At 29.9% G+C, this 20670-nt stretch overlaps 1 protein-coding gene across 1 annotated transcript in view; it reads left to right on the top strand.

The window, feature by feature from the left end:
• Positions 1 to 20670, top strand: part of Mp (collagen XV/XVIII-type protein multiplexin) — a 971377-nt gene that overhangs the window by 445243 nt on the left and 505464 nt on the right. The gene's annotated exons all lie outside the window — the stretch shown is intronic.

Below are 20670 nucleotides of genomic sequence, written 5' to 3'. Positions count from 1 at the left end.
TAGACATACTAACGCTCCCTTTAAAAAGGTTATTTTTGATTGACATAGAACATTTTATCTGACAAGAAATCCTCGGCTTTCTTACACGACCCTAGGGATGCGGTCTTGATAAAAATATTCAATACTGATATCGTTATTGCGAAAGACTTTTAATATTGTCATCAAGACTGTAGCGATAAAGATGGGTCAAGGCTTCTCCAAATAATCGTATTTACCAGTGGCAGCATACATAATTATTTGTTTTTATTGAGATAAGAATACAAATTGCAGATAGTGTTGATTATTTCTTAAAATCCTGCTAATAATTTATGTACGCTATGAGCAATCCGACAAAAATACTGCATAATTTTTCAATCTTCATTGAATTAAGAATACATAATAATATAGACAATGTTGGTAAGTTTTTTTAAATTTATTAAGGCCAGCCTAATTTATATAATATTTTTTGACTATATTATCTATTATGGCTTGATTTACTACTATTACTACTTCACCCTGTGACGCCCCAGTGTTGTGGCATGGGGCAAGCTGAAGTTCAAGTCACATCGCTCCGTCCATCGGCAACTCTTGTGCCTCCCACCATATTAGACCTGAAGCGCGTAGGTCGCTTTTGTAGTAATGCTGCAGGGTATAGGAGAGCCGGCTACGACGATGGATGGCTTTGAGGCTATGCCACAAGAGTATGAAGTGTCGCTTTCTCTGGCAACATCCGGAATGCGAATGCGTCTTTTTGTGATTACTTCAATCACAGAGGGCTGCCGTGTCCGCTCACGAGCTCGAGTATTTGTAACGCAGTTATACTAGTTTTTTCTTAAAATTCGGCGTAGACATCGATTCTTAAAGCTCAAAAGTCGAGACCTTTGAAGCTTTTTAATATGTCACCTCTCACAATGTCTTAGTTTACAAGGGGTTTATTTTAATTTTAAAAATCAACCAACACTGTCTTTAATTTGTAGTCTTAGTACAATGAAAACAAATACGTATGACTGACAAAAATTAGTGTGCACTATTTAAATCGGATCTGAACAGACTACCTCACCATTCACCACTAGTATTTGTCCCAGGGAACTCAGAAATAATGGGAACTGAAATATATAACGGGTAAGGCAATAGCAGGTAACCGACTCGAGTAAAGAAGAACCCGGATTAAACTTACACACGTGTCAAGAATACGTTTTACGTCGAATACTGAAAACTGCTCTTGGCTTATGCATTTACGCTCATTTAATGTTGATGTATTACACGCACTATTGCACATGCATATTGCGTGCTTCTATTTTGTAGGAGACTCATATATTCAAAACCTTGCATCAAGATGCGGCGTATTGAATATAGCCTATCGGTATTCTATTTATTATCTGTTCTGTGATTTGTGCTTATTCAATTTGGTTTTTTTTTAAAATCACAAGTAAATCCAAGCGTATGGCAGCCATCAAATCGACCAAATGATCATGGCGTATGTGCCGACATAGCCATATAAAGGATGAAAGCGATGTTTGAGGAAATAATATATATATATATGTTTATGAAAGACTGTGAGGATATTTAGCTCTGTGATATCATAGACATACTATTTTATGCATAATTTTATTACCCCTGACACATGCACATCAGAAAACTGTCAGGAAGAACCCGTCCTAAGTTTGAACCAATATAATTTACCAATTTAGCGGCTTGCAACACACCGTATCGTGAAATTGACCAATAATTAATGCACGATTCAAGTGGATGTAGATTCAAGTCCCACGAGTGTCATATTTTTCATTTTTTTTTCAAGTGATATATTAAGTATATAAATCGATATCTAGATATCTAAATACCGCCAACATTAAAAACATCACTACACGTAACCGGGACACAGAGATGACATATAATATAAGCGAAGTTCTTGGAATTTTGTATTCATAATCCTAAACGGTGAATGGAGTCATACATATATTCAATACATCTTGAATGGCCGTATATTATCGGCAGGAATTCATATGAGAAATATTTCCCAAACTGACGAAACGTGCATATAAATGGGGTATTTTTATAGAGCGCGCCTTTCAGATTTTAGACAGAATTTTTTCCATAAAAACATAGGTACGATACGATAACCGTATTATCTTTTCGGAATTTTTATGTTTAGTATACTATTATATCATTTTGTAGACAAGGAGTGGAATAAATTTTGTGTATTATGTGGCTGTTGATACATAAATAGAGGGTACGTGGGATGATAAAATAACGAATAAAATTTAATAGCTTACGAAAATTATACTTACTCACATTTTTTCATGTTTTTTGAAAACTTTTAACTTTAAAAACACAAGTAATAAAACAAATATTTAATCATTAAATTTTTAACGTTTGTTTGTTTTAATACCATTAAATATTATATATTAATACTATCGACTGAAGGTACTTGATGGAATTTGAATTTAAATTCTAATGGATTCAAGCTCTGTACTATTCCATTTAAGTCGTTTTTTGCGACCCGGGTTTCGCCTTTCGGCATCTTCAGGCGTCGTGTACACTCACCAAAGGTAAACACACGGACGGAGGAGGAAATATAAATCCCCGCACTTTAAAATTAGACCTAATTCATCTTACCGTCACACAGTAGGCTCTTTACTCAATAGATGACGATGAGTGTCCACGACTAATAAATTTCATCAGAGACAAACCTGAGAGAAGCTGTCTCAAATTTAGAGTTTCCTCATTAATTATGGGGACTCAATTTTTACATAGTGATAGATTTATAGCAGTCCAGTGCACAAAGCACTGGGTTCTCACCAGGGGTTTCCGAGTTTTATTCTCTATAAGGTCACAGTGTATGTATGTAGTTTTCTTAATACCTGGGTGTTTATAATATGATTGAGATATTCGCTACAAATACTGTTGTACTATTATCATTAGGTCGTATTAGGTCTGTTCTAGTAATAAAAATAATACAACATAATATATCAAAGTATAATACATACATATTATATATTTTTAAATATAATAAATGAACAGTAGAAAGAAAATATATGGCGGCATCTACGAAGATCTACGAAAACCTAAAAAAATACCGTTGGTTGATAGTTTAAAGAATAACTCTGATCAAATGTCATTTATATGAAAACGTGTGTACCTAATTCAATTCTATGCTATCAACTTTTTACGACTCTATGGTTTCAAATTTTATGTTTCATAATATGAGAGAGTATATTATAACATTATAATCTCACTTAACAATATTATCGAACCCAACCATAAATACAAAAGGTACCTTTGACAGGAAAAGGATGGGTAGGTTCTCTATAATACCGCTTGTTTTAGCGATACTTACGCAATCATATAAGTACGTTTATATTTCACGTGATCATGTAATATTGTTTAATTCTAACTTATGCATTTTTTTCCTTTACAAGAATCATCAATGGATTAATGTTTATTTTATTCGTTAAGATACCTTTTTTATTATTTTGAAATGAAAACAATCCGCTTATAAAATAAATGTCTTCGTATTTCTATTATAAACCTCGTCAAATTTATCTTTAGATTTCTGATAATTTTGGCAAAATATACTGCATAACGTGCGAATGGCCCAATTTCTTCTTCGATTTCACGGAATCATACGAAAAACGAAAATAATTTCACTTCTTTGAGCGTTTCCGAAGGCTGAAATTGGTCTAGTTTCATACAAAAACTGACGATTTATGAACGGAAGCCCGAATAAGGTGCGTCAATAAACATTTCGTGCATAGACAAAATGATATTGCTTCTAAATTTGTTATGGCACTCTAATGAATGTGAAAAAAACATGACTCGGCCTTTTTTGTTGTATAAATCAATCAAGGAAATATTCTTTTATGTTTTGACTATTATGAAACTGTCGAAATTTAATTAGAACACATCAGAATTTATAACTGTACGTAATTTTAATGTTATTAGTGGGTTATTGTTAAAAGATCTCATAAATCTTTTGTAAGAATATTATACAGAGAATATTAAATGGATAACTTGCTAAAATTCGCTGTATTTTATATAAAAAAAACAATTACAACAAAAAATTAATCTGATGGATACAGTCATATAATATAACACATGTTATTTATTCGTATATTTGTGTATAAATACAAAAAAAAATATCCTAATATTCACATTTTTTAATGATGTCTTACGATTCAATATATTATGTGCCTAATCTTTTTTTGTTTTGAATTGCTATATTATAATACAGAGGATAGAAAAGTCCTTACTTTCTTTTATGAACTTATTTTGTAGTATGATAATAATAATAATCATAAGTGAAAAGTATATTATACTAATAATATTAAAATGCTAACATAATAATAATAACTTATTGGAAATAATATATTTTAGTTACCACAATTAATAGTTATTTAACTATTTAATAGGTACATAACATATAATTATAATATATAAAAAAGTCTTGTTCTTGCGAGGTTTTAAAATAATTAAGAAAATATTTACGTGCTTAAGCTAGGAATTCATATAATTGTATGAGATGTATTTATATTGTGCGTATAATATTGTAGTGTCATGAAATTATTATATTAAATTTTAAAAATTTATATTGATTATATATTAATAAATATTATTGCAATATATCGTGGTGCTGTTTTCTGTTACTTTTTCCAATAGATGTGTAAATAAATTTAAAAAATATTAAATGATAATGATACAATAGTTCAATATTAACTCATGTTCCAAAAACAGATAGATAAACGATAGATGCGATAACATTTCAGATACCTAAATATATGTAATTACCTATTTTATAACGTTTTTATCAGTTTGTATTCTTATTTGTCCGGTGGTTTTTTGTACAGTATAAATTTTGCAATCGATTTTTAACTAACTTCCCAACTAGCTAGGCATTTGAAACTTTTAGAATGTATCAGAACACGATGCCAATGCATTTTTTTAATACTTTTAGCCATCTTTAAGTAGAATTGAATTCATTTTCAGTTAATTCTGTTTTGTATGGAAAGTTATTTCAGAAGACTATTATTGGTAGCTAAGGGAGTGGTCCTAGCAACTAAATTATTAATATATACGTGCGTTACTATGGAAATCAAAATAAAATGACATTTCAGTATTCTATATTTCGTCTCTGTTCTGGCAGAACACACTAACTGGAGAATACTAGTTTTGAGTAATTTGACTTTGAAGTTGTTAAAATGTTTGAAATGGTCTATCATGTGAGTTTATTAAGTAATCGTAAAAAGAATGACTTTAAAATAAAGACTGTTTATTTATTAAGAAGGTTTCCAGACGGTAAAGTTTGAAATAAGGAACATTTTGGTATAACTAACTCAATATGTCATTTTTTCGAATTAGTGTCTTCTGCCAGAACAGTGACGATTTGTTTGTTTGTTTTTTATTTACTTCATATCACGTACAAGTTTGAGCATATTGAGCATAATAATTCAACAGAAAATTTAAAAACGTTTTATATAAAAAGTTCTTTTTATCTTGTAATTATTTAAAATTGACTTACAGAAAGCCTCTTATGGTTTTTTCTAAGTTTCCATCGATCATCAGTTATGTATACACTTTGGATATATTGTCTAACTTAGTGATGAAGCATATTGATCTATGTCATGCAATATAGTATCGCATAAAGATTGAATCTGCATGCGTAATAAATTGACTTCTGGGAATTTAATCAAATTATTACAATTCTTGTTCAATATTCAATATGAAACCACTCGAGGCAAGACGAAAGGATCGGATATATTTATTATAAACCATTGTGGCGTCATTATAAAATACAAGAAAGCTATACTGGATATTCTCCATCGATTTTAATGTAGGTTAAAAGGTTTAACAGAAACGATATCGACAATATATTCTGAAAAATATTATTGTGTAGATACATTTTCATGTTGCTAATATAAATATGTATTTACAAGATTAAATATAATAATTTATTAAAACGTATTTCTATTAATAGTTCACAATATATTTCACTTTAAGTAATTTATTCAGTTTAATACTGTTTGTATTTTTAAAAGTTATAATTTTATTCATTGCTAACCTACCTGATATTATAATATCAAAATATTGTAGATAAAAACTACGATAACTATTTTTTAAATAATAATTGCGAGAAAATTTATGAATTATAATATGTTAAATAATCACGTCACATTATATTTACTGCCAATATTTTTTTCGTTGATATATTATAGTATAGGTACCTTCCATTTATTAAAAATACAAAATTATTTATCATTGAATATATTGCAAAAGTTCTATAATACTTATAAATATTTTTATGAAAATTTTTTCCCATGAATAAAAATACCATAAAATATTTTTTTTTTGTAAAAAGTATATCATCTTGTATAATATAATTGAGTTAATTATAAGAAAAAAGGCTTCTCTTTATCACTTACATAATATTGCCATATGAAAATAAATGAATACTCATACAGTTTTGAGGGGGATTTAGGTACCTATATAATATATTTTTATTATAATGCATTAATTAAGAACACCTACTGAGAAACTTAATCCATTTTTAAAATAAAAAATAAAAACTTTGTCTTAATTTGAACATTGCAAAGAGTGGCTGCTGTCCATTAACAAATGAAGGAAGCTCTTCTGTTTTAAACATGCTCAAGAAATTGCATCTACTTTGTAACACTTTTGATGCGTTTGTAATTTTTTTTTTTTTTTTTTGAATTAACTGTTGATTATATTTGAGTTGACTGTTGATATTTTCGTTGGCAATAAAATCCGATGTAGATCTCGTTGCTACGTCTTGAAAAACATTCTTCTTAAGGGGGGACATGCTCGTCGAAGGTCAAAATTGAGTTTTTATTGTATTTTCAAAACATGATCCTGGACACTCCTTAAACGTTATAGATAATCTATTTATATAATTTTGAAGCCTTATTATCCTTTATAGTTATTTTAAACATTTGATGACTGCATAAAGTATTTTTGTTACATAAAATAGTATTCTTTTAAACCTCTCGCTCTAATGTTTTAGAATATAGTCATATTTCGGTACATAACTGTGCAGTGGTTTTAAGATTTTTTACATTTATTAATTTTTAAACGGATTTATAAAACCATTAGTATAATTTATTACGAGATATTTTTTGTAAAATATTCACGATAAAAAATTATATTGATAATCTCTGTGATCCCAAATTTGACAAGAATTAGGCATTTTATTATTCAAAAAATCGGCAAGATTAACACATTTGAAGATGATTCTAAAGATACTTATTGTAAGCTATGTCTTTGAAAATTCAAGTGTGATAAACATCTTATGAATATTGATTGCTTTATATTAATTATTTACCTAAGAATAAGGTAGTGTTTTTTTGAAATACGCCATTTTTTTTGTCATTCCCCAGTAGTTAAGCTACAACATACGGCCGTAGCCATAAATTTACAAACTATAATTAAAGTAGGAAGTAAAATTATGTTAACGCGCGTGTTTGAACATGTACCTAACCGATTTATTTTTTATTTTTTTTAAACGGTACATGTTCAAACACGCGCGTCAATATCATCTTACTCCCTACTTTAATTAAAGTTTGTCAATTTATAGCTACGGCCGTATGTTGTAGCTTAACTACTGGGGAATGACAAAAGAAATGGCGTATTTCAAAAAAACACTACCTTTTTCTTAGGTCAATAATTATTATAAAGCAATCATTATTCATAAGATGTTTATAACACTTGAATGTTCAAAAACATAGCTTATAATAAATATCTTTAGAATTATCTTCAAATGTGTTAATCTTGCCGATTTTCTGAATAATAAAATGCCTAATTCTTGTCAAATTTGGGATCACAGATATTATCAATATAATTTTTTATCGTGAATATTTTACAAAAATTATCTCGTAATAAATTATACTAATGGTTTTATAAATGCGTTTAAAAATTAATAAATGTAAAAAATCTTAACACCACTGCACAGTTATGTACCGAAATATGACCATATTCTAAAACATTAGAGCGAGAGGTTTAAAAGAATACTATTTTATGTAACAAAAATACTTTATGCAGTCATCAAATGTTTAAAATAACTATAAAGGATAATAAGGCTTCAAAATTATGTAAATAGATTATCTAAAACGTTTAAGGAGTGTCCAAGATCATGGTTTGAAAATACAATAAAAATTCAATTTTGACCTACGACGAGCACTCATAATATCAGAGATGTCATGTTCTTGATTCAAAATCAAATTCATTGAATATACAACATTATAATTATTTACCAGAGCATTATATATATTTTTACGAGGTGTTGGTTTGATTTATTCTCGCTCTCATAGATACGAGTATACATTGTGGTGGGTAACTTAAAAAATAAAAATTGTATGTTTTTAATTTTCTTTTTCAACTTCACAGTTTGAGAATATTTACTAAAAGTAAATTTATTATTACTGAATTCCTTCCTACAGTAGGTTATAAAATTATTCGTGCATTTTCCAGTCAAATTTATACCTGTTTAAATATGCTGCATATAAATAGACGTGTGCAAATATCCTATTCTAACACTACGCTTGAAAGACATACAGGCTACATTAGTACGGAATCGAAAAAGAGACGACAACACAAGAATGGGCAGATTTATATTGTGTACAGAGACGTATGTGCAATATGGGCCGCATGCATAAATGACCACAATAGCTCTTTTCAATAATGATCAAGAGATATCGAGTACTAGACATAGCCAAACGACTGATAACTTATTGGTTAAAAAGTTTACTCTCCTGACAGAAAATCGCACTTTGGTATTTTATTTATTTTTAAAATATAGCTACACACGTTTTCATTATATTTATGGTAAAACGATAAATTGTTAAATAATGTAACGTAATTTATCAACTAAACAGAATATTTTCAAAATTAATACGAACATATAAGTTGAATATATATAATTTGAAAACATCTCATGCATATACACACTAGAAAAATCATTTTGTAGAGAAGACAAATACGACACCCGACGGGTCTTGAACACGTATCTGCTGGATTCGCGTCAGTATGCTTTTCTAATTAAGCTACGGGAATCTTATTGAATCACGACAATTTAAACTAGTACTTGTTAAATGAAATGCTTATCAAATTGCGTTATAATGTTGGCTATCGGTTTTAGTACATTAAATTACTAACCAACGTCGCGGATCACTCCATTATTTAGTTTTTATAAAGTACTTATACTGCATGTATGTGAATGTAACATTGTATAATATACTGAATTTACATAATTTGAAAATATCTCATGCATATTATACACACTAGAAAAAATCATTTTGTAGAAAAAAATTCGACACCCGACGGGATTTGAAACTATATCTGTTGGATTCACGCCATTATGAAATCCTGTGTCTTATGCGTTGAATAAAAAATAGTTTATTAAAAATATAAGTTAGCGAAATATTAAAAAAAACTTATTTCAAAAATATCAAATCAATTTAAATATTTTTTATTTCAAACCTGCATTTTGTATATTAATTATAAGTTATATAAATAAAGGTCTTATTTTCAGTAGACTTATTCCAACAACATATTAACAACAAAACGTTATTTTTCACAATTCGCCATAAAAACTTTGTGTTACTTATTTAATAATATGTATTTATAATTGTTGAGGGTTATTAAAGCACTGTTTTCCTAATTATTTATTGATACTTTGATTAATCTATAAAATTATAGAGTGTGCACAGGATATTTGATTTGAAAAATTTGCCATGCATTTAATTATACCGTAAAAAAATATTCAGACTATCAGAAAACCAATAGTTTATAGACAATGCACTTACGCAAAATAATTTATGTTCTTATGTAGACGTTTATATTTTCGAAAAATTAAACCACAAAAATGTGCAATTTTGTTTAAAAAAATATTATTCTGATTTTGATGAATGTCAGTCACAATACGCTCTGTTTTACTTTTACATGCGCAAGATAATATTTTAATTGGTAGTAGTAAAACACAATATGATGAGATTAGGTAATATTTTTTCTGTAATACGAGTTCTTTTCGTGCAATCTTGATGCGTTTTCCACTTAGGGCCATCAAAATTGTATCGATACTTTTCTTTCGATATGACAACCCTATTTTCACCTAGTGATATTCTAATGCCAGTAGAGGAACACAATTTTGAAATATTGTTAAATAAACAGCTTTTTTACTTTACTACCAATACTCTATATAAAAAGAATTGTTAAAAATAAATTTGGTAGGTAAATAAGAACTTATATTTTTTTGGAGTGGTTTATTTGAATTTTGAGGAGGCGGCCTTGCTTCTAGGAGCGGTCCTTACTGGATGCATATAGGTATATTTAGGATATAAGTCATGTTCCTTGGAAGCCTTCTCGGAGGCTCTGCAGAGGGAAGTAGCCACGGGGAAATCATTTCACCGCTTTTACTAATACGCTGGGCGTGCTCGCACTCCGCCGCGATAAAGCTCGCGACGTGAAATATGAAGTGAATGTTCGTTCGCTCCCTCTCTTGTGTTGGTGCGTGCATTGCATGCCTAGTTGTGCTCAGGATGGCTGAAGTATTATTTGCCACCGATAAAGTTTTATGGCAAAGTGAAAAAAATGATTTTCCCAATTGTATTATAAGACTTAATATAACGCTTTACGATAGCATAAGTTTTTTCTAAACATAAATACTATGATTTTGACGAAATAGATTTTACTTATTTATTTATTCATATAACAATGTATTATTGCAGGATTTTTAAAAAGTATGGAATGTAATAAAAATATGTATAAATAAATACATGTAGCTGCAGAATAATAGCGATCAAATATCTATTGTTTAATGTATCAAATTACTCTTCAGTAATATATTCCCAGCGAATCAATTTCCAGCAAACAACTCTTAGCTAGATTAGCAAGTTGATTGGCAATATTAAATACGGTATATTATTACATCATATCACAGCACATTATATCATTACGGTGTATTAGTCGAATAATCATTTTTCATGGTATCATATTATTTTCTTACGACTGTAATAATAAATAATATTTCATTTCGCTACTCGATTTAAAACGCTGATTCTATAATTAGTCCAATATGATTATGTACCAGAATTTAATGTTAATGTATTACTTTTTATTGTATAAATAACGAAGAATAATTTATCTAAATGTCACTCGAATCCAAGTACTTAGCTCGTAACTATCTCAGTAGATTATATTTACTATCATTGTATAATATACTATTGTACCGATACGCTGCTAATAAATCTCACCCTGCTACATCGTAGACTTTATTATCATCATCCTCAACCCACACATCGAACACCACAGTAGTGACCCAACATACATATATACCTATTCTTATATCGCCATGTCGCTCGATGAGTGGACAACCGTAGGATATATGCCGTCATACAGTGGTATTAAGGAGCATTAAACGCTCACAGAGACGCCTAAAAATGTGCTTAACAGAAATCATAAAGTGTGGTAGATGTATGTGTCAGTAAAAAACTAGGGACCGAGAAGAGTGGAGGGAGCTAAGGTAGGCCTTCATCCAGCAGTAGATTGACTCTGGCTGGTGATGATAATAATGGCATTCCTATGTATGATGAGATTTTTCACAAAATCAAACTAGCGAGTATATTGTGGTGAATATATCGGGGGATAGTATCTTACAACGAGTTAGAAACGCGGTGATGATATTTTAACGGGTAAAATAAAATTATATTATTCTTTAAAAATGATTGATGATTCAACATATCGACTCTGCTAAGCCAGATGTACAGACTTAAGTAATAATGTAGAATTGTTCATTATAATAATATTATAATGAGCAATATGAAATAATCATTTTTTTCAAAATATATTCTTCGCCTACTACCTACCTTATAAAAAAGTATTTGTAATTTCATTACCTATTTAATAAGTCTTATAATTTGTTTGTGTAATAAGTTGTTTTATTACGCATTTGGTGCGCTACCGATAACAATCTAAATAATTTACCCTTAATAATAAAATATTTTTGAACAAAATATCTTGTGGAAATTACTTTATTGTGTTACTTCCAACTTCACAATTATGTCTTATTACATTTATTTTTTTAACTGTCAATTCATGGTAGAACTGCATTATGGTATTGCTGTTTAATTTAAAAAAAACGCATTTTTTTGTAGTGCTTTTGTAGTACAGTTGAAAATGTCCCTCTGAGGTGGACGAAACCGGTACTAATTTATTGATTCAAGTGGAATAAATACTACAAAAATATTACATTTATTTAAATTGTAGTGATTAACTTTTCAATTAAGCAATTCTTTCGATAATAATTTTATTGTGCTATGTTTTATTGTAAAAAATTATATAAACACTTTTAATTCAAAATTTACATGAATTATTTAAATCTCTATGAAATTTAAATAATATAAAGTTATCACTCATTAGCAAGTTAGCATTGTATGATATTTATTTCGACGCTTTTTCGTTTCTTGTTTGCACAGCTTTTGCCGTTGAAAAATAGGTTAATATAAAACGGCGCCAGATACTGCAAAAGTTATGCGAGAAATATGCGAAATAAAACGCTTTGGATGCTCGTCGACTCTTGTACATTTCATGTTATGGCGGGCGATTACGTGACGCATAGTGTCGTCCAAAAAAAAACATTTTTACGAGAATTTTAATGTCTTACCTAACAAATGAAACTGCATAGTTTTTAAAATATTTTAATTATATCGAACATTGTTATAAAATATCAAAATTAATAGACAAAATTCGAGAAATAACTATATTATAAATAGGCCCAAAATTAAAAAAGCAAATGCTCAAAGAAAGAGTCTGAAAAATCCGTAAACTTTGCAGTTTAAATATTTTTTCGTTTGGCCATTTTTGATCGTATGACTAAAAATATAAACCTAAGAGGTAATCTATCTTTAGTCTAGAAATAACACTTATGGGAAAATAATATTCAAGACTTTTCAGCAATTTTCTCTCGATGGACTTAAGGTTTTTGGTTTAAGAAGTTTCATGTTTATGGTATGAATAGACTAGATAGTGAATTGGCTCTAAAAGATTGCGATACTTTAGGTAGATACCTACAAAATCTGTAATATATTTTTTTAGAGAAAATGTGTAGTTAATTATAATAATTGATGATCATTTTATTATTTATTTTTATACTATAAAATAATATTGTTTTTGTAGTATCGATTTGTTTCAGAGATTTTGGAATAAGGCCATGTTTTTCTATGGTTAGTAAATAGTTTTTATTAATATCTTTTTGATAAAGAAACATCCTTTTAATAGTATTTTTAATATATATTTAGGACTATACATTCGATAAATTTTTATTAATTTGTAATTGAGTCATAATAACAATTTGTGATCAACATAATATGTATCTTATTTATATTATATTATAATTTTTCTTATAACACCCCAAGATTTATTCTATTTATCATCAATAAATGCTAGCTTAATTAAAAAAATGACTATAATAATTATAAGCTGTTATAAAACGCAATTTTCCATCGGTGATCGAGTACACTAATTTCAAGATGAATAGATCTTATTAATGGAGATAAATACGGCCACTTTATATACAGACAAATGAAGAGAATTCTTGCAGAAACCCAGGAGCTACCTTGGCTGTCACACGTTGGATGATTATGATGAATACTCATAATTAATCTGTACAATATTACAATATATACTATCACGTAGACGCGCATACAATAACATCGCATTTTCCTACTATCAAAAGATTGTTTTTCATATACTTTACTTATTGACTGCATACAACAAAGAAAAAAACAGATAAATTTCAGCATTGTATTATAGTATTATTCAGTAGCTCCTTTAATTTTGTAGCATTGGCGACTCGTTATATTAGTTATTAGGTTATCTTGGATTAAATTATGTATTACTATTACGTATCATAGAGATGGTAAGAAATTTAAATAACGATACATAGGTATCCAAAACACTATAGATAGAACAAACAAAAGAAAAGTTGGGCCAAGTGGGACTTGAACTTACGTTTTTTACTTTTCGGGTGAGTGCTTTTGCCTATAAAACGGATCTATTATAATTCATGCAAATTATTTTGTATATTTACGTTTAACCTGAGGTACTTCAAATTTCACCAATCAGAACGCAATCTACTTTATGATTAATTAATACAAATGATATTATTAACTTCATCATAGCAGACGACTGATACTAGTCAAATGTGACTATCGGCGTTTATATACTTAATTATATATTTTTTTAATTCAATGCAAAATAATATTATACTTATACGGACCGAAAGCATTCACCCAGAAAATGAAAGGCGTAATTTTGAGTCCCATTCAGTCCAACATTTTCCTATAGCCTTTTTTCTATGTGTGTTTTTGAGGTTTTTCAAATTTGTGTTTTTTTATATATAATAAAGAATCCAACATTCATTAGTCTTATGTATATTCAGTTTTGAATGACAAATCAATTGAGAATGCTAGGTCTGTCCAACAAGAACTTTTTGTTGGTTGGAGGGATTTTAGGATATCCAATTTGCTGATCTAGCTTACCGGATTGAAGGAGAATAATTGTAGAAGATAAATCTAAAAAATAACACCAACTTAAAGAGGCCAAGGCCCACTCTAGGTTATCTCACACGAATGGTGATAATATAGTATTAAGGTAATGATAAGATCACATAAAAACTACATTAACAGATTCAATTCAGATTCAATAAGAAATTGTGGAAATGGTGAACAAAATTATGATTCCTTACAATGTATTGTATAAAAAACTTTCTGGCCATATGATAAAAAGAACTTTTTATATACAACGTTTTTCAATTCTGTTGAACCATATAAACTTGACTTGACTAGCTTAAACGATTTAAAAAAATTGTACTTAACATGTCATATTGATTTCCATAGTAACGTACGTATCTAATAATAATTTTAGTTGCTAGGACTCCAGAACCCTAGCAACTAATAATGGTGTCGAAATAACTTTTCATACAAAACAGAATTGACTGAAAATGAATTCAATTCTACTTAAAGATGGCTAAAAGCATTAAAAAAGCATTGGCATCGTAGATTGCAAGATTTGTACCGGACAAATAAGAATACGAGCTAAGAAAAACGTTGTAAAATGGAGCGATAGCCGGGCCTCAACATTACAAAAATCTAATAAATCCGAAGGAAAAAAGATAAATACAAGAGAAAGTAAATGGATTATGTATTACATGAAGCGCTTAGTTTCAAAAGCCCCTAAAACGATTTTTGGTAGTTCTGAGAAAAATTAGACGTATTGACGGTTTTTGGCGTTTTTTTAAGTTCAATTTTTGGCCATCATATAGATAACAAAAATATCCTTCTAAATACATATCTAACCCAAAAATTTTCAAAAACCGTTTTAGGGCTTTTGAAACAAGGCGCTTCACATTATAATATAACACTACCCTGTATTATCCTAAGAGGATCGTATAGTTAACCTACACATAGTGGAGGTTATAATAATAGGTTTTATTTTTACGAGAAATAGGTGTTAGCCACTTGCTCAAACTATTAGACCTCTCTGGGTTTTGGGTACATTGAAGATGCATGGAATTTTGGCATACCTTAGATTAGAATCAGAGACCCCACCATAATATAAACCGATAAGTTACCACTCGGTCATCGTGGGTATGTATAGTGATGAATATTAATTAAAAAACAATCATAAATAATTAGGTGTGGCATGAATACAAAATTGCAACCCGTTAAAATTAACGTCACGATATTAGACGTAATGAAACTGTGACCCACATTAGTCTGAAACATTAACCAAAGATATTGCTGTAATAATTCATTAAAAAAAACTATCGACATGTTAATAAAACAGACACTCTTCATATTTCCCTATCGAATATAAAGGAATATTACGTTAGCGTTGGAAAGTTTTTCCATTCAACGGCAACATTTCCGAAATGTTATCATCCATATGTGCTCCAGTCGCAGTTTATATCATTTTCCCATTTATTATTTCCCCGACCTCTGCCGGTCGTATTTGGAAACACCCGAACTAGAAAGATTGTATCCGCATTATTCTTTGAAAACTAAATGATATAAAAATCTCGGAAATATGCTTCGTGGTATATTAACCAACTTTTTTTTTATTCCGTGCCAAATTTGATTCTTCAGCCCTTTTTTTGTTTACATATTTTTACGTATGTTCTCAAAAATATATTTTTTTTTCAATGTAATTTTAAGTTATTTTGACGAAACACATTGATTTTTCGTATATTTAATGTTGGTACGCATTTTTTAAATATCTGATATTTTTTTTAAATTTTCAAATGAATGGTTTTAATAAAATTTCAAGATGAAAAAAATAATACCTGTTCCGTATTTTATTGAATATAACAATATAAATAATATAGATTTTCGAGAAATACACTTTTTAATTTCAAATGTTTTTCCAAGAATTCACTCTAAGACGTTTTCAATGAAATGATTTTATCATTCAGTTAAATTAATAATCTATTGAATATTGTGCTACGAAAAAATTAAGGTACGTATCTTCTTATTCATTTTAATAGGCTTCGCGGATATGAATAATTAATTTGATTTTTTGATAAAACCACTTAAGGTATTCAGTATATTATATTTCAACCTTTTTGCTCCTTTCTTCCTTCAAATGATGCTACAACCTACACGAAGAGAGCCATGGCTTTCTCAATTCGTATTCTACTATTTTATTCGGTTTCAGTAATATATGTCGTGTATTACACCTAAGCAGCTCCAAAAATATTCTTCTCCACTCTAACAGTCGCGGAGCTGCTATATTACTACCCTTTGCTCAGTGACGTCCCTATACAAAATGCCGCCCATAGACAACGCCAAAATACCGCCCCATTTTTGTACAGTATTTTTTACCATTCTTTTATGACTCCAATATCTAAGAAATGTGTTGTAAATATAAACTATATGTTAAATATATAAACTAAAACTAATTTAAGCGCCATCTCTACTTCAATAGACAGTATTGTGATTCCACGGTTTCAGATACATTTAACTCATTCACCGCTGATGGCACAGCTGTTGTGTCCTCATTAGGGGGCATAAGATATAATTAGCATGTTACTTAAATGTGGTAATTAAATAGTAATTAAATGCTCTGCCGCGAAGTGGACATACACCAGACAACTTTCAAAACTCGCGAGTGACCGGCAAAAATATTTGGATAAATTAATTATGTAAGTATGTAGGTACCTACCAAAAATTCAAATGTAATTCGAAAATCTGAACGTGTCATTGCTGGTCAACAAGGACGTGACGTCCAAGGAAAACGGAAGTAGATTAGACATCGCAAACTCGATAATAAAATACAGTCCTGTTAAACCTTCTATGTTAATTATAAATTATAAATGTCACAAGCAGTGAGCTTAATTTTTTAATATAAAGATATTTCCGTTTTTACTAAGTTTGTGTACCTATTTCTATATTTATATTATATACCTAATGATTCTCCTCGATTTGCCGCCCTTCGAGCAACTGCCGCCCCCAAGCGGCTCTCAATCTGCCTACCCCCACGGGACATCAGTGCCTTTGCTACCCAGCTGAATGTATTGTGAGAAGAATTTTCTGCAATTTGGTATACGGCAAACATGCTGCATCTATCTGATCCGCAGCATAATAATATGTGCCCGTAGACATGCATCGTTCATAGAAGGCTGACTCAAGAGGCTATCCGTGAAACAGTCGTACACCAGATTTTATACGCATGTCTCGTGACTGATTCAAATGTAATGGTTTAATTTCCATTCAGCTTACATCTTTCGTAAATGCTCTAAAGAGAGGAGTGACTTTTTGAGTATATTGTTAACGCTATGAAGATAGGAGCGAGTCAAATGGTACGCAGTGAATGCTCTGAAGATCAAAACAAATCCGAGCGTTCTCCGTAAATGTAGTCGATCAGAATTTTTGTTACTATTTGTGACTCGAATGACCTAATCAGTAACGACAAGATGTGAGATGTAATTGACGCAAAGACTTATGTACAATTTTAAATGATTCGTTTCTCAAAACTAGTATCTAGAGCAGGGTTTTCCAAACTTATTAGTTTTCCTATAAAACTATGAACCTGAATAGATATTCCGCGACCATTTGGAAAGGTTTTATACTCTGCAACACATTTAAAGATATTCTACTAAGTAGAAGTAAAATAAGTAAAACTGAAATAATTAAAGAATCTACTTCATATTGAAAGGCGAGTGATGATCAATCTCCACTGATATATATGACGTCAAGTATCTAGATAGGTCATGGCTCCCACAAGGGGGGGGGCTGACAGGCCTCTAGCCTGGGGGCCTGGGCTTACGTGGGGCCCGGCATAAGAGATCGACCAGCCAAGTGAGATAAACACACATCACAAACATGCACTAATAGTAAATCACTTCAAACGTACTTATATTTAATAATATTATGTGGTTTTGTCATATTTACTATTTTTGATTATTGTCCATTTATATGTTCATAATTGTGCATATCAACATGAAAATAGGTGTATTAAAAATAAAAAAATCGCTAAAAATATCCTTAATTTAACCATGAACACCATTTAAAATATGCAACTGTAGATCGTCACATTGCCTTTAACCTTAGCGATAAGTAGGGGGCCCGCTTCGAGATGTGGGGGCCATGATCTAGGTACAGACGGAGGACCATCTTTTCTCACACCGTGCGCATGAATAAGATGGGGTATATTGTTTTCGACTGACCGGCTGACAAGTCTTGTCAGTTTAACGACAGTTGTCAAAATTGGCAGAACGTTTAGCTGCGCTAATAAATAACCTACAGAATAAACTAAGCGTTCCGTTAAAATTTCCGGGTTTGCGAAGTGTTTCATTGCATAAAAAGTTTGGAAAAAACCCTGATCTAGATCTTGTTGTGTTGTACAGCTCTTAATTACAACTTAATCTTTTCTAGCTTTAAACCAAAACCAATGATCCTAAAACCACTCATCGCTATCATATGTAACTTATATGAATACCATCAATTTTGGCAGCTTTAGTTTGATATTTCTTAGTCCAATACAATGAGTTTATGGCTCGAAATAGCTATCCACATAAATTACTCAAATATCTTAGAATTAACAAAAATCTTTTTTATCTAGAACCACTGAGCACGTCAAGTAATTTATTTCTTAAATTAAATCAATGTCGTAATATTATTATATAATATTAAATCCGCCAAAATTTTTTTCTGCGCATATCTCATTTTGAAAGTTAAAACTCAATGACAGATAAAATAAGATGGCGGCCAAAACTAAATTTTCACCAATAAAATATCATCTGGTATTGAATACCAATTTGAAGTTATTCCAGATATTATGTTGTAATTGGGAACAAATAAACTATCAAGATGTCGGCCAAAATGTTAATATTCTATAATATAATTATTGTAAGATTTGATTGTTTTTTATTTTACATATTTTGGTTTTATGATATTTAATACTAATTTCATGTTAAAATTAATAATTTGCAATAGGACGTCAATAAAATACCAAGATGTTGTAAAAAATTAAAACTATCTATATTTATCGTCAGATTTAGTTTATTTCAGTTAAGATATGTATTTATTTTTATGGTATTCTATACACATTCAAAGTAAATCTTGCTATTTTTGAATTGGAAGCTGATAAAATACCAATATGGCAGTCAAATGTCGATGTTCTATAATTCATTTGAATCTTTATTTAAATACATACTGAATAATATAACAAAATAAATTATTACAACTAAACATGCACGTTTGTATATTAATTTAGGGTTAGAATATTATAAACAGGACCAGTTTTCGGGCTAAGCTAAGTATTAACGTAATATTTCGCATGAATAAGAAAGGATTAAAGCGATTAAACTTTGTTATAAGACGATTACTCAAAACACAGTATAGTTAGAAATATGGAGTTATATATTTATAACACACTGGGTCTTTTATTATCACAGACAACCGAGGTGTAATACGTTTCAAATTGTAATATTACTTTCCCAGTGTTCACTGTAATTTGTAACACGTAAGGAAACGAACAATAAATCTTACAATAAACGCGTACGATAATTTCGCTGCCTTGTTAAGAAACGCTTATCTGGTATAGAAATTTCATTTTCCGAGCTTTAAAGTTGTTTTCAGTCACATGCTTGAAAATAGTACCGCAAATCGAGTATTAAGGATACAACAGGAGAAGTATTTCCAAAAAGATTTTACAACACAACAATACCTAATGATAAAGAATAACGAAATAAATATAGAAAAAATAATATAAATGTAGGTAGTTAATGTTTTTAGTTGTCTTTGCGAATGATTAATAAGGCGATTGAATTGGGTTTCGTCTTCAGGGTCTTTTCAGATATTACGGTATAAACAATCTATCATAATTCCTTAATTAGAAGCCTGCTTGAGAGTTGGTCGATTGTTTGGGCATTGCATCAGTTAAAATGCGATTTTTTGGTGGATTGAGTTCAAAATATTTTTTTCGAGACTCTTACATGAGGTTGTATGTATACATACGGCTTTATCCAACTTGCTTGCTCTTAGATACGTTTACATTTTGTAGTTTTAACACTAAAGTTACATCTATATTAGAGAGTAAATGAGATCTTTTCCATTATTTGCAGTATTCACCTGTATATCCTTGATAAATATCTTAGAAATCTTGAGCATCAGTTGTTTGTTCTTCCAA

The sequence above is a fragment of the Rhyacophila brunnea genome, unplaced genomic scaffold (genome assembly GCF_057557595.1).
Source record: "Rhyacophila brunnea isolate RB1 unplaced genomic scaffold, BYU_Rbru_1.0 scaffold_9, whole genome shotgun sequence".
NCBI lineage: Eukaryota > Metazoa > Arthropoda > Insecta > Trichoptera > Rhyacophilidae > Rhyacophila > Rhyacophila brunnea.
This window is presented reverse-complemented; position numbering and strand designations above follow the sequence as displayed.